Source organism: Pinus tabuliformis, chromosome 6 (assembly GCF_031772625.1).
Source record: "Pinus tabuliformis cultivar Carrire ecotype Pingquan chromosome 6, CPIR1, whole genome shotgun sequence".
Classification (NCBI taxonomy): domain Eukaryota; kingdom Viridiplantae; phylum Streptophyta; class Pinopsida; order Pinales; family Pinaceae; genus Pinus; species Pinus tabuliformis.
The window spans coordinates 1,393,277,468-1,393,291,613 of NC_142292.1; the positions used below are offsets into that span (position 1 = coordinate 1,393,277,468).

The 14,146-nt window shown below is 35.0% G+C and overlaps 1 pseudogene; it reads left to right on the forward strand.

The window, feature by feature from the left end:
* Positions 1 to 14,146, forward strand: part of LOC149263834 (DNA polymerase delta catalytic subunit-like) — a 59,955-nt pseudogene that overhangs the window by 15,619 nt on the left and 30,190 nt on the right.

The window sequence follows — 14,146 nt, forward strand, 5'->3', positions numbered from 1 at the left end:
GGTAAACTTCTTAGCCATTATTCTTCATAATTGTTTTTTCCAATGAGTCATTTTGCCATTATGGCCCCAATGCCTATGTGGCTACTTCGTAATTACAGATCACCTTTGATATGGCCCTAGGAGTGTTGGCCTAGTTGCCAAATTTCTTTTCTTTCCCTAATTGTTTGGCCAGTCCAATATGGCCCTAGGAGTGTTGGCCGAGTTGCCAAATTTCTTTTCTTTCCCTGATTGTTTGGCCAGTCCATTGTTGACATAGCTGCCCGACCCTTGTCTGGCCTGTTGTTATGACCCCAGGGCCCAGAGAGCTGACGAGCTTCTTAATAAAGAAATTTCTTTAATGATATTTTTAGTACCAAAAATTTCGTCTAGTGGATTACAAATTTATGGGTTTGAGTTTTATGTTGCTGGACTCGATATAGGTTTATCATAAAGCAGTTCTCTTTAATGAGATTATTGAGATTAGATTTAAATCCAATGAATTGAAAATAATTTATGGTCCCAAGCTTCACATGGATATTTATTATCTTTGAATTTGTTTGGTGCTATTACATCAATATTGAGCCCTCTTTGAAAACAGAAGTTTACAGGACAATTTTTTGAGATAAAAATTGTATTCATACGAAATTATCAATACTCAGGGCTGAAATACAAGCATCTTTTAAGGCATTTTGTCTGTGTATTGTAGACAGACATATCTTCTTGGGTTTATTTTCCTCACTCATTCTCTTCATTATTTGGTATTTTTGAGTGTTTCTTATAATCTTTAAATTCTGTTTTTCCTTAGAAATATAGTTCCTCACTTACCTGCACCTGCGTATTAGGTGTTCAAGGTGAGGATGCTGGTACCTTGATAGACACCTGCAGGTTCCCTCCCCCACCATCTCCCCCTCCCCAACCAATAAAAAAAGAAAACTTTTTCCTGAACAGAAGTAGCTGAAATGTACTGTATGGTGTATTTTTCACCATCTCGAAATATAATGTCTCAAAATATAAGTCGTCCACTCTTCTTCTAATATTAATATTAGATTTCACTGTCAATAGGTGGGTACTCCAGTCCATACAGAAGGTGCGGATTTTGCCCTCGAAAGTATTCACAACATTAGAGAAACTTTTCCTGAGATATGGGAAGAAGATGCAGAGAGCTCCATAAATGTTCGACAGTCAACAGGGGCAACTACAGCTATTGAAACTGTTGTCACTGCATAAGCCAAGATATCGTCGAATAAGGGAGTGGGGAACCATGATAATCCCGTTGGAACTTTGCCTCTATGTAGAGGAAACTCTGACTATCTGTAACCTTGGTACTAAAATGTATATCTGATATGAAGGATCCTTTACCGAATACTTTAGCAATATCAGTTCTGTTACAGTTGATCAATATATCAGATCACTTTGTAACCTGCTTTGATAAAGCATTATCTCTTCGGATGCTATTTTCTTTCTGCCTTTGCTTGATCTGATTTTAGCAGCTCTCCATTAAAAGTTAATGTTTATCTCTATCTCGGGCTTTGCTTAAAAATGAAGACATTTTGAAAATTTTATTCGTTTATCATGGTTTTTCTCCACGCCATCGGAAACACATTCCTGATTCCTAAATGTTCAATAAAATCATTGCTCAGATAAAAATGGATGGGAGAGTCATTGGATATAAAATTAGAATACGTTCCCTAATATGATTGACATTTTAGGTGGATTTCTAATGGGACTGAGTGTTTTGTAATGAAAGAGGAAAAAAAAAGCGACATAATAGAAACAATTACAAATTATCCTCGAGATTGTTGTGTAAAAGGACACGATATAATAGATATAACAAAAAAACAAAATATATGTGGTTTCTTTCATATGTCATCCATGTAGAATGGCAATACTTTTTATTATTAGCAGTGAGTAAAATTTTCTGTATGTATTTTTATTATGTTAGTGTATGGGGCATTCACATAATTTTCATAATTATAATGAAGTCATAGAGCATTTTAATAAGTTATATTAGTTTAAAATATTAGAGGTATAATTATGGGTTTTGGAACTTAAATTTCATAAATAGCTAATATTAAACGGTTAATCATTATTTAGCTTAACTACCCTAACACCTTTTTACTTAAGCTTCATTTAATCCGTATTTAGCTTAACTACCCTAACACTTTTCTATTTAATTTTCATATAGGGAGGTTAATATGGTCTTAATATTTTTGTTGATATTCATATAAAAAAATTACTAACCACTTGAATACATGGATAACAAGTTTTTGTATGCTCCAATTATCTATAGATTTCACATTCCCTCCTCAAGCTCACATAATAATATTCTTGACACCCTCGTACCTATTCATGTGGACTATTGCACAACTTCCATACATAACTCCATGAGCCACAACACTCCAATAATAGATCTTACATCAAATTAAGCTTAAATTAGCATACAAATCCACCTTCTACTATTGTACCTATTTAAGTGGTTCATTCCACAACTTGGCACTCCATCCTCTCTATGAATGTGAGGGATGACACCATGTGCTACCACACTTAAACATGCATGCCTCAATAACAAGTCTTTCAAAAACCTTGAGGAATATGTCCTACTTGTGTCTAGGCTTTACAACTTGGACTAAACACTCTAGTGTGCTAATCATTGCAACTCTCCATGTTAACTTCTTCGCTAGGCATCACCACCATCAACTCCATCTATTTTCTTTTACCCATGTAGTTATGAGACCTTTCTCACCATATATCTTGAACCTGTGTCGATCCATAATTTGCATGTACTCCTTAACATCCACCCAACAATGAATTGTGCTCATCTCAGTCTTGACTGGTCATTCCAACCTCATTTGCACTTTCCATATCCATGTGATTTTTCATCCACCCAACTCTCAAAACTAACCTTACACAATTCCATCCCAATAACCATTGAATTATTTTTGTGAAATCCTAGTTTCTTAGTAACAACATTTCATTAAGCTCTAAATCTTCGGATTCAAGGTTCATTTTCACACCACTCCTCACTACTCCCCCACTTCTTTTTTTAGTCTCCATACTTTAACCTTGGTCACCACCTTTGGTTTAGCCATATACATAAACAAAGAGTAGATATATCTCAACTCTGGAGCTATCAAGTGCTGTTGAAGTATCAAATCCTTCCAGATGCAAACTTTTCCTCCTGTTTTTTCACTATCAAAAAGGTTTGTATTAGAAGGATTTGATCCTTTCTGTGCTTGATGGATCTGGAGTTGAGATGGATCTATGTTGGTCTAACTGCAGCCTCCTCGTCTTTCCTCTGGTGGTTTCTCTCTTCCACTAATATGCATCTTGTCTTCATTGAAATCTCTTCCTCCTTTATCTCTATGCTTTTTCCGACTGGTTATTTGGCAAAGAATTGAGCCCAAACTCCCTAAATGGTAAACTTCTTAGCCATTATTCTTCATAATTGTTTTTTCCAATGAGTCATTTTGCCATTGTGGCCCCAATTCCTATGTGGCTACTTCGTAATTACGGATCACCTTTGATATGGCCCTAGGAGTGTTGGCCTAGTTGCCAAATTTCTTTTCTTTCCCTAATTGTTTGGCCAGTCCAATATGGCCCTAGGAGTGTTGGCCGAGTTGCCAAATTTCTTTTATTTCCCTGATTGTTTGGCCAGTCCATTGTTGACATAGCTGCCCGACCCTTGTATGGCCTGTTGTTATTACCCCAGTGCCCAGAGAGTTGACGAGCTTCTTAATAAAGAAATTTCTTTAATGATATTTTTAGTACCAAAAATTTCGTCTAGTGGATTACAAATTTATGGGTTTGAGTTTTATGCTGCTGGACTCGATATAGGTTTATCATAAAGCAGTTCTCTTTAATGAGATTATTGAGATTAGATTTAAATCCAATGAATTGCAAATAATTTATGGTCCCAAGCTTCACATGGATATTTATTATCTTTGAATTTGTTTGGTGCTATTACATCAATATTGAGCCCTCTTTGAAAACAGAAGTGTATAGGACAATTTTTGGAGATAAAAATTGTATTCATACGAAATTATGAATACCCAGGGCTGAAATACAGAGCATCTTTTAAGGCATTTTGTCTGTGTATTGTAGACATGCATATCTTCTTGGGTTTATTTTCCTCACTCATTCTCTTCATTATTTGGTATTTTTGAGTGTTTCTTATAATCTTTAAATTTTGTTTTTCCTTAGAAATATAGTTCCTCACTTACCTATGCCTGCGTATTAGGTGTTCAAGGTGAGGATGCTGGTACCTTGACAGACACCTGCAGGTTCCCTCCCCCACCATCTCCCCCCTCCCAACCAATAAAAAAAGAAAACTTTTTCCTGAACAGAAGTAGCTAAAATGTATTGTATGGTGCATTCTTCACCATCTCGAACTTCATTAGATGATGCCTCCTTTCTAAATAACAATTCTTTCTTGTCAATGAAAAACTGTCTACTTTCTAATTAAGACAAGAAAAGAAATTTTCTTTATGTATCCCATGGAGTATAACCTTTTATATGCAATTGTGTCTTATAACATGATAGTGTTGCACCCTAACCCAACATACAACATTGTAACAATCCTAGTTCCTTTGGGTGTGTTTTGAGAAATGAGGTCATCCTTTTATTAAAATGCATGTCCCATTGGCTCATTGTTATATATTTCAACTTCTGTGCAATAAATGGCCACATTGAGTCACTTGATATCCACCATTCTAGGAGATGCACTGGGATGATCTTTTGCTTGGATATGTGATCATGTGTTTGGCACTAGACTCTAATTCGTTAGTATGAAATAGGTTCGAGAGGGGTGTTATGGAAATATGATTGATTCTCCTCTGAACATCTCAAATCTGTGCATAGGTATAATACCAAGCCATGATATTTGTAGCTTGGGTCGTTGAGAAGTATGAGGCATGAAATTGGCATTATTTGGTTTAATCCCACACCAACATTTACTCATGAATTGATGAAACCAGAGTTCATGGGCATTCATTGCATTGTCATTCATTTGAATTCACTTATTCCATGTTTGGTTAACTATATTGGAGGGTTAAACATAATTCTGAGTTTTTATACCCTCTCTGCCACTAGTGCTTTACATTATTTTATGTCTTTTCATTTTCCAAGCATATTTCAGGGTTCTTTATTGCATATCGGTGCTCTTCTAAGTCATCACACCATATCGCTTCATCTACCATAATAATTCTTTGGACTCCGATTAGTAGTTTCCATGCATGCTTAATGTGCTTCATATGCATTGCTTTTCAAATGTTGATTTCACAATTTAATATAAACTAGTGATAATTTATTTAAATATTTTATATACAAAATGATGCTTGTTTGTTAGGAACACTGTTTATTTTTTGAGCACCATATATGGAACCTCGTTGGTTTCAATCCATAATTGCAGAGAGTCAACCAACCAGACTTTCATTTAATTTTCTAAAATCTCTCACTTTAATCCAACTTCCGAATGTTGTTATATAAATGATCGAACAGACACTAACTATGGCAGCAAACTATCTTGAGGCATTATCTGGGCAGCGAATCATCCCTGAGACATTATCTGAGGCATTGGCCTATCTCTAAGGCATTATCTATAGCAGCACATTAAATCTGAGGCTTCACTGTGGCAGCAATATGTCTATGAAGCAATTCTGAGATAGAAATATACCTTTGAGGCACTGTTGATGACAACAAATCATCCCTGAGGTATCAATTGTGGCAGCGAACCACCTATAAGGGATTTTTTGTGGCAACGAATCACCCCTAAGGTTTTTATGTGGCAGCAAATCATCTTGAGGTATGGTTTGGGGTTTTGAGGCAAGCAAGGTCTGGTTTGGAGTTGATTATTGCTGCAATGAGATAGTTAAGTAATGTTTATAGGCAGCAAGGAGAAATTCTACAGAGATTACTTTGCATTATGCGACAACAATTTAAGATAGTGCATTACCCTTTGTAATCCAGAGAACTCCTCAATGAAATTAGTATTACATGCATAGAAGTTTAAACCAACATATTTTAGAATAATTTTATGGTTTTACACGTTGTCATATATTTCAACATTTATTTATGTAATGATCCTAACTAGTGTCCACAAACTTTTCTTCGCAGATTTCTATTACATTATTCTATACAAAATGGCAGACCAGGTATTTATGTTGCTTTTGGTATTTGTATTATTTATGTTGTTGATTTAGTTAGAGGTTGGATTTGTTTTTAGAAATAAATTTAAAATGATACTTCAAAAGTTTGTTTGTGACTAGTTAAATGCTTGTTGGAACACTCTGATAAGCTTGCCTCGAAGTGTTGGACAAATCTTCAATGCTCACTAAACACATATTTGGTGTTACCGATTTTATTTTCCTATTGGCTTTTTGATCAAGGTTTTCTTATTTTTATGTTATTATGTGTTTTTTTAAGAATATACCCATGGGTGTTACCGATGCTACTATGGGGGATTCAATGATATTCACTACTTTTATGGAAATGTTAACAAATGCACGAGGGCAAGACGCTGCTATGATGATGCATGAGGTAAGCTTGAATATTGTCTTTTATATGTTCAATTATCTTATATTCCTTATTATATTATGCTAATTTATGTTTGTGGAATGCAAGCAATCGCTAAAGTCATTCCAACCCCTATAACACCTTATAAAACATCTAAGGTAATGATAATGGTAAAACTTGATCAATATTTTTGTGCATTTAGTTAACTTATTTCACTATATATATTTATTAATATTTGTGTTTTTACTAAGCGTGCATTTTGTTGGCATGCAGGGATCATTAATGCCCCCATATACATCTAATGTTATGCAAGATGTAAGATTCAACCATTTATTTATGTGAGTTTGATTATGTTATTTGTTGAGAAATATAGGGCATATATTTAATAAAGTTTTTGCACAACGACTCCATGATTTATGAGGTGTTACGAAGAGCTACATCATGCCTTCAAATGGATCACCCCATCCATTTTTTTCTTCTTGTACATACAATACTATTTTAACAAGTAACCCAAGCAATATGTTATTCCAAAACATGATGTCAAGTTACTTTTTTAGGGTTTCTTAAATTCAAACCTTAGATCATACTCTTTTCCCTTTATGTCATTCTAGAGTTTATCCCATGCCCTAGAAATCAAATAATAGGGAACAAATACCTTAAGATTAAGGTTTCTAAATACTAGGGTATTTCTTAAAATATAAACCCATAAATTCAACCCTACTACATCTTATGATGGACCCTTTAAAAGAAATTTATTATACATACCTCATGGACACCTATCTGTACTGATTAGTATTTTGGTTGCCATGATTATTTGAAACTTTACTATACATTTCATTGATCATTTGCCACCTTCATGACCTTCTTTTAATGAGTCTTCCGAGATATTGTCATTCTATAATGGGACTTGCTTTTTCATGTTTTCATGAAACCCATGCCTCAGTCATAACAAAAATAATCTTCTTTTTCCTTTTTTTACATAAATTACATAGAATTGTGATTAGATATGTCATTATGAAGACCGAACCTAGTTACATATTTCAACATTATTCATCTATTATTCCATCTTATTATTTATATTTGTGCCTTGCAGGATGTTTCTAGGGTGACTCCAACAAGTATACAATCTGTTGGTATAGAGTGTCATGTTATGCCATCTAACCTAGACCAGAACCCCATAACATGCCCTTTACACAATCTGTTGGTATAGAGGGTCATGTTATGCCATTTACACCTAGACCAGAACCCCATAACACGCCCTCTACATCAAATGTGGGTCTAGTCAGCATTCTCCCACCAGGACTAGAACAAGTTTCTTTGAGGAGTCTTATAGACTCACAAACAAGAATGTTAAGGCTCATACCAGATATTCCTGCAAATGTTCAAATCAGACAAGAAATAATTGAACAAATTCAGTTATGGGAAATGTCATTGTTGGAGAGTGTAGCTCCTGCAAGAGATCAACAGGTAAAATTATTTTATTTTTTTTATAATTTCATTTGTTATGTTTAGGATCATTATTTTAGATATGAAAAATAGTTTCATATTTTGGTTGGGTTCTTAATAGTTCCACAATTTCATTGTAAATGCAGGAAGTAAGTGACACAATGCCTAATGTATCTATAAGGGAACCTTCCTCAATCCCCAAGACTACAACAATATCATCGGTGACCACAAAAGGAATGCAAGAAGTTACAATCTTGCCCACTTCAGAAGGAAATGTCTTGAAGGATGAAACATGGCTGAAATTTTATCACTTTATTTTTCATTGTGTAGAACAATTATTTGGAAATACCATCCAAATGGATTGGAGCAAACAAGCCAATGCAAAAAAAGAGGAACTATTTAAAGATGTAGTAATAGCATTTGGTAATCCTGGATTTGATAAGGAACTTATTTTACAGATTGCAAGTAAATACATGCACTCAAAGAGGTCCAATTTAAGGACAAAGTTGACAAAAAACTTGATGTATCCACGTCCAGCTTGGATCACAGACCAAGTGACGTGGGATGAACTTATGAAAGATGCCAAGTTTAAGAGGAAAGTCCTCAGAAATCCAAACTATATGCCACCTGCACAAGGAGGATCTAAGAGATGCCTATGAGATGCAAGAAAAGCAACCCAAGCTAGGGTGTCAAAAATTGGATCTCACAAATTAGGCTCTGGTGGATATAATAGTATTCGTGGTGGTATGGTAAGTGATATTTCCATCTATTATATTTTCTATTTTAGGCAAAGTAACCATGGTCACGTTGAGTTAATTGTATCTTATTAGTTATTTTACCTTATAGATATGATTATCTTTGTTAATGTAGGTTCACCAGTTTCAAAAGGAAGCTTCAAAGGAAGACCTAAAATATGTTGTATTACATGGTTCCCAAGGTCTTCGCCAACACATGATAAATCGAGGGGAAAAAATAATTACTGGTTATGGATCCGAGGTTAGTTGTTTATAATATTATATGAATAATGCAATAAATCAATTGGAGGTTTTAATGTTATTATAACAAGTTAAAGTGTGTTGTGTATAGGAATCAGGTGAAACATCTGGGAGTGAGCATGGGGAGGAGATACAAGCACATGATGATTTGCTTGTTGCACAAAATCATCCAATAGTCATTCCTGAACCTTGGCAGGAAACCATTGTTGAATTTCAGCGAATGGGAGACAAAAATAATGAGGAGGGTGTTCAATGTGATGAGAATTCCACACCCACAATTAATGTAGCACCTCCCAAAAAGAGGAAAAAAAGGATTGATATGTGTTAAATTTTAATAACTTGAATGTGCATCGCTCTAGCTTCTAAGGAGCGCACTAGGTTGTGAGGGTCCAAACATAAACTAATTATGTGTGCAACAAAATAAATTCTGAAGATACTTTGTTTTTTTTATGAGTACTTACATATTATGGGCATCACTAAGGCTGTTGCAGGTCCTAACTTGTATTATTTGTTTGATTATGATCAATTTGATATGCTTATATTTGTGTTGTATGTAGATGACCTAGTCCTAAAAGTTAGTTAAAAAAATTCTATCCCATGGTGCAAGAAGAAACTGGCAAGTGAAGTTGACATGAAGGACATACACATCATGTGTTATTTCTTGGTCTTGGAGGTTTGGCTGAGTCGAGGTGAGGTGGTCCTCGAATAGGGGTAATTAATCAATTGAGATTCTGAAGAAGTTTTGGATAATAGACAATAAACCATAGGCTACTTTTATGATACATATTTTGAAGTTATCAGTAGATTAAGATTCAAATTTGGTTGATTCGTCAACGTACAAAAGGTATATAGGTTCCCTAACATATCTGGTATAATTTAGCAGTCAAATTGCTATGTGCATGAGATCCCTTGTCTCACAAACAAGGGGGGATCAGGCACCAATTTATTGTCCAGCTTGGCTGCTAATATATGTTTGAGCTGAGGTTGCTACAAATATGCTCCATGGTCTAAGGTATGCGAGGTACTTAAAGGGCACACTGGCACAGTGCTTTGAGCTACTGCATGCTTTAGTGGATTTTGACAAGGCCAGAGATGCAGGTGGCAGGAAGAGTGATTCATGGTTTTGTTTAAGCTTGGGTTCAAATATAATATCTTTTTTAGGATGGGATACCCATGTGTGCAAGTTGAAGAAGTCCCTTTCTGGGCTAAAGTAGCCTCTTGTGCTTGGTACTCATGGATTTATGAGTACTTACAGATTATGGGCATCAATAAGACCGTTGCAGGTCCTAGATTTTATTATTTGTCTGATTATGATAAATTTGATATGCTTATATTTGTGTTGTATGTAGATTACCTAGTCCTAACAGTTAGTTTAAAAAACTCTATCCCATGGTGCAATAAGAAACTCGCAAGTGAAGTTGACATGTATTATTTCTTGGTCTTGAAGGTTTGGCTGAGTTGAGGTGAGCTGATCCTCGAACATGGGTAAGTAAGAAATTGAGATTCTGAAGAAGTTTCAGATAATGGACAATAAACCCTAGGCTACTTTTGTGATACATATTTTGAAGTTTTCAATAGATTAAGATTCAGATTTGGTTGATTCATCAATGTACAAAAAGTAGATAGGTTACCTAACATGTATGGTAGACTTTAGCAGTCAAATTGCTATGTGGATGAGATCCCAATACACTGTCCTAGTCATCCCAGTTGTATAATGCACAGTTGTACCATTGTAACACTAACATAGGCACCAGAAGCTATGCTACTAGAAAGGACTAAAAGTAAAGTAGGATGCTAAGACCTTAATGTCTTTGCATGTCAAACACTATGCTGATACTTATTTCATTATTTACATTTTAACCATCATATGCTGACCATTTTCGATGATGCTAAATTGAATGCACTATTTCCTGTTTCCTAGGGCATATTACTAGAGATCCTAGAAGAGTTACTGGCTGCCAGGAAAAGAGCCAAGGCAGACCTAAAGGTGGTGAACTAAGTGCTTCCTATGTTCATGTTACATGCTTGTATTTTTCCCACTTAGCATCTCAATTCTTAAATTCCTATAATCTTGTTTAGGAGGCTAAAGATCCTTTTGAAAAGGCTATCTTGGATGGCCGACAATTGGCTTTGAAGGTAATTATAGATTTGTCAAGTCTGTATTAATTATGGCTTGGACATGGAATAAAAGTAAAACTAGGTATGTTGGTGAAACGCATAAAATAGTTTTGACTGTGTGCACTTGCAGATTAGTGTGAATTCAGTTTATGGGTTTACTGGTGCCACTATTGGGCAATTTCCCTGTTTGGAGATTTCGTCGAGTGTGACGAGCTATGGTAATTTCACAGTTCTTCCATGGAAAGAAAACATTAAATCCATGGAAACCTTGATTCTCCCCTTGTTTTTCCTAGTTGTAATGTTATTGGTGCTTCTTTTACTTACAAGATAGAGATGCTTGTAGTCCTCTCTTATTCTATATATGCATGTATTAGCCATTCACATTGATTATTTTTGGGCATCAATTATATCCATGTAATTCTTTTCTTCCTCCTGGCATAATATTTTGGGTATGAAATATAATTGACAATCTTGTACAAAAATGATCGAGTTCTTGAATTGCATTAATTAGCCATGTGTACTTGTACAACTAAGATGATATGCTTAGGCCCTCTTATTATATTTTGATTACAAGTCCAGTTTGATATTTTGACACATTCTCTGTTCCATCAAAAAATATTGATTTTACATATTGTTTTAAAATTTCATATCATTAATCATCTCATTTTTTTTCCACCTGTCAAGCCGTCAAATGATAGAGCATACAAAGAGGCTAGTTGAAGAAAGGTTCACAATAGTTGGTGGTTACCAATACAATGCTGAGGTAGGCTATTATTTAGGAACTAAAGGCATTTGTAACCTTTGAACTGGATCAGTAATGACAGGAAGTACACTTGTTGTATTGGTGATAGTCCAAGTTCTTGAAATCATAATGGGTGATCTGATCCTAACCAAGATTTCTACTGTAAAGCTTGATATTATATTTTTATATTTGAATCTAGGTTATATATGGAGAAAGAGATTCAGTTATGATACAGTTTGGTGTACCAAATATAGAAGAGGCAATGACGCTAGGGAGGGAAGCCTCAAATTATATTAGTGGTACATTTACAAAGGTACAATGTCAAGAATTTTAAATATCCGTGAAGCCTCTAGAGTTGTTAATGATTTTTTTATAGGGATGAATGTTTCAATATCACCTTTCTTTTTAAAACTAATCTTCTTTTGACATTCCACTTGCATGAGATCTTTGTAAATATGCACAGGACAAGATGATCAGTTATGCTTTTCTGTGGCTTATCTGCATCTGTTTGGTGCATCTTTGGCATCTAATCAGTGTGTTATTTAACATATGCTTTTATGCAGCCTATTAAACTAGAATTTGAAAAATATACTACCCATACTTGTTGATCACTAAGAAAATATATGATGGGTTGTTGTGGACAAAGCCAGATGCTTATGACAAAATGGATACTAAAGGTGACAAACCTGATCTTTTTGTTTCAAAGACAGGCCTTAGTGTTTGTGAAGGCTCAAAATGCTCTTAGAAAAATAATTTATTTGATGCCTTCTTAATTATTAAATATTCCTGATCTTTTAAATATTCCATATCAACAGACATTGAAACAGTGCGAAGGGACAATTGCCTTCTAGTGAAGAACTTGGTTACAGAGTGCCTTCACAAAATACTCATTGATCGTGACATACCTAGTGCAGTGCAGTATGTCAAGAACACTATTTCTGACTTGTTAATGAACAGAATGGATTTGTCACTTTTGGTGATAACTAAGGTGAGAACAATGAATCCTTCTGCATGTTTATGACCAAATTTGTTTGACCATTTGTTACTTTTGAAATGGAGAAAATATGATAGGGGGAAGAGGAGATTTACATTGTGAGCAAGTCACTTATTACATATTCCTGGTTTCAAGTGTTAGAAGTATATACTATATACCTAGTTGGGGCAGGCCATGGAAGTTTCCTTTTTAAGTCTGTCATGTTTCTTCTCCCTACATTCTGTACTTGGAAGGGATTCAGTCAATATTTACTGCTAGCAATGGGAGGAAGAAGTGTCAAGGGAGGCTCTTATACAACTGAAGAAAATCAAAACATGACAATATATAATATATCTGCATTTTAAATCTCATCCTGAGAAAAATTGATTACTGTTTAGCTGCGACAGAAACAGATGTTTGTAGGTCATATCCTTTATCAAGGCTATCAGCATATTCTTAACGGCATTGTTGTTTGCTTGTGCTAACAATCTCTTTGTTGAGTCAGGGTCTGACAAAGACTGGAGATGACTATGCAGTCAAGGAAGCACATGTGGAACTAGCTGAGCGCATGCGGAAGGTAAATACTGGAAATAACTTCTCAGAACAAGTATAACGAATGGTGAAATGCCTTCTGGTTCCATTTCTATCCTATCTCTCTATTTTTATTACTGCAGTGCATCTAAAGACTCTTGTAATATTTTTCTTTTTATTGACAATGAGTCCATTGTTGGATTTTTTAAATTGATGTCGTGTTTTAAAGCCAAGTTGCCCCTGGTTTACATAGGGATGCTACAGCTACTCCAACTGTGGGTGATCATGTTCCATATGTCATCATAAAGGTTGCAAAAGGTACCAAGGTAATAATTAACCGCTTCTGTGCTCAGCATAAGTCTCGATATTGCACTAAAAAATGGTTATTTTAATTCTTTTATTATGTTTTATTTGGAGGCATAATTTACAGAGGGATTATGGATATAATGACTAATGTGTTTACTTGGGCTCAGGCATATGAGAAATCTGAGGATCCGATTTACGTACTGGAGAATAACATCCCTATTGATCCACAATATAATCTGGAGAATCAACTGAGCAAGGTGAAAGACCAAAGCATCATCACTTGCATTTTATGCTCTTTTTGAAAATTTCACCAGTGTTTCAAATATTTCTGATAGATAGTAATTCTTTCCAGCTAAGTGTTTTTATTAGTGCCTGTTTTTGCTCTATAGCCGCTGTTGAGAATATTTGAGCCCATTTTGAAGAATGCAAGCAAGGAGCTTCTTCATGGTAGTCACACATGAGCAGTTTCCATATCAACTCCTTCAAATAGTGGAATTATGAAATTTTCCAAGAAACAACTCAGTTGTATTGGTTGTAAAACACCTA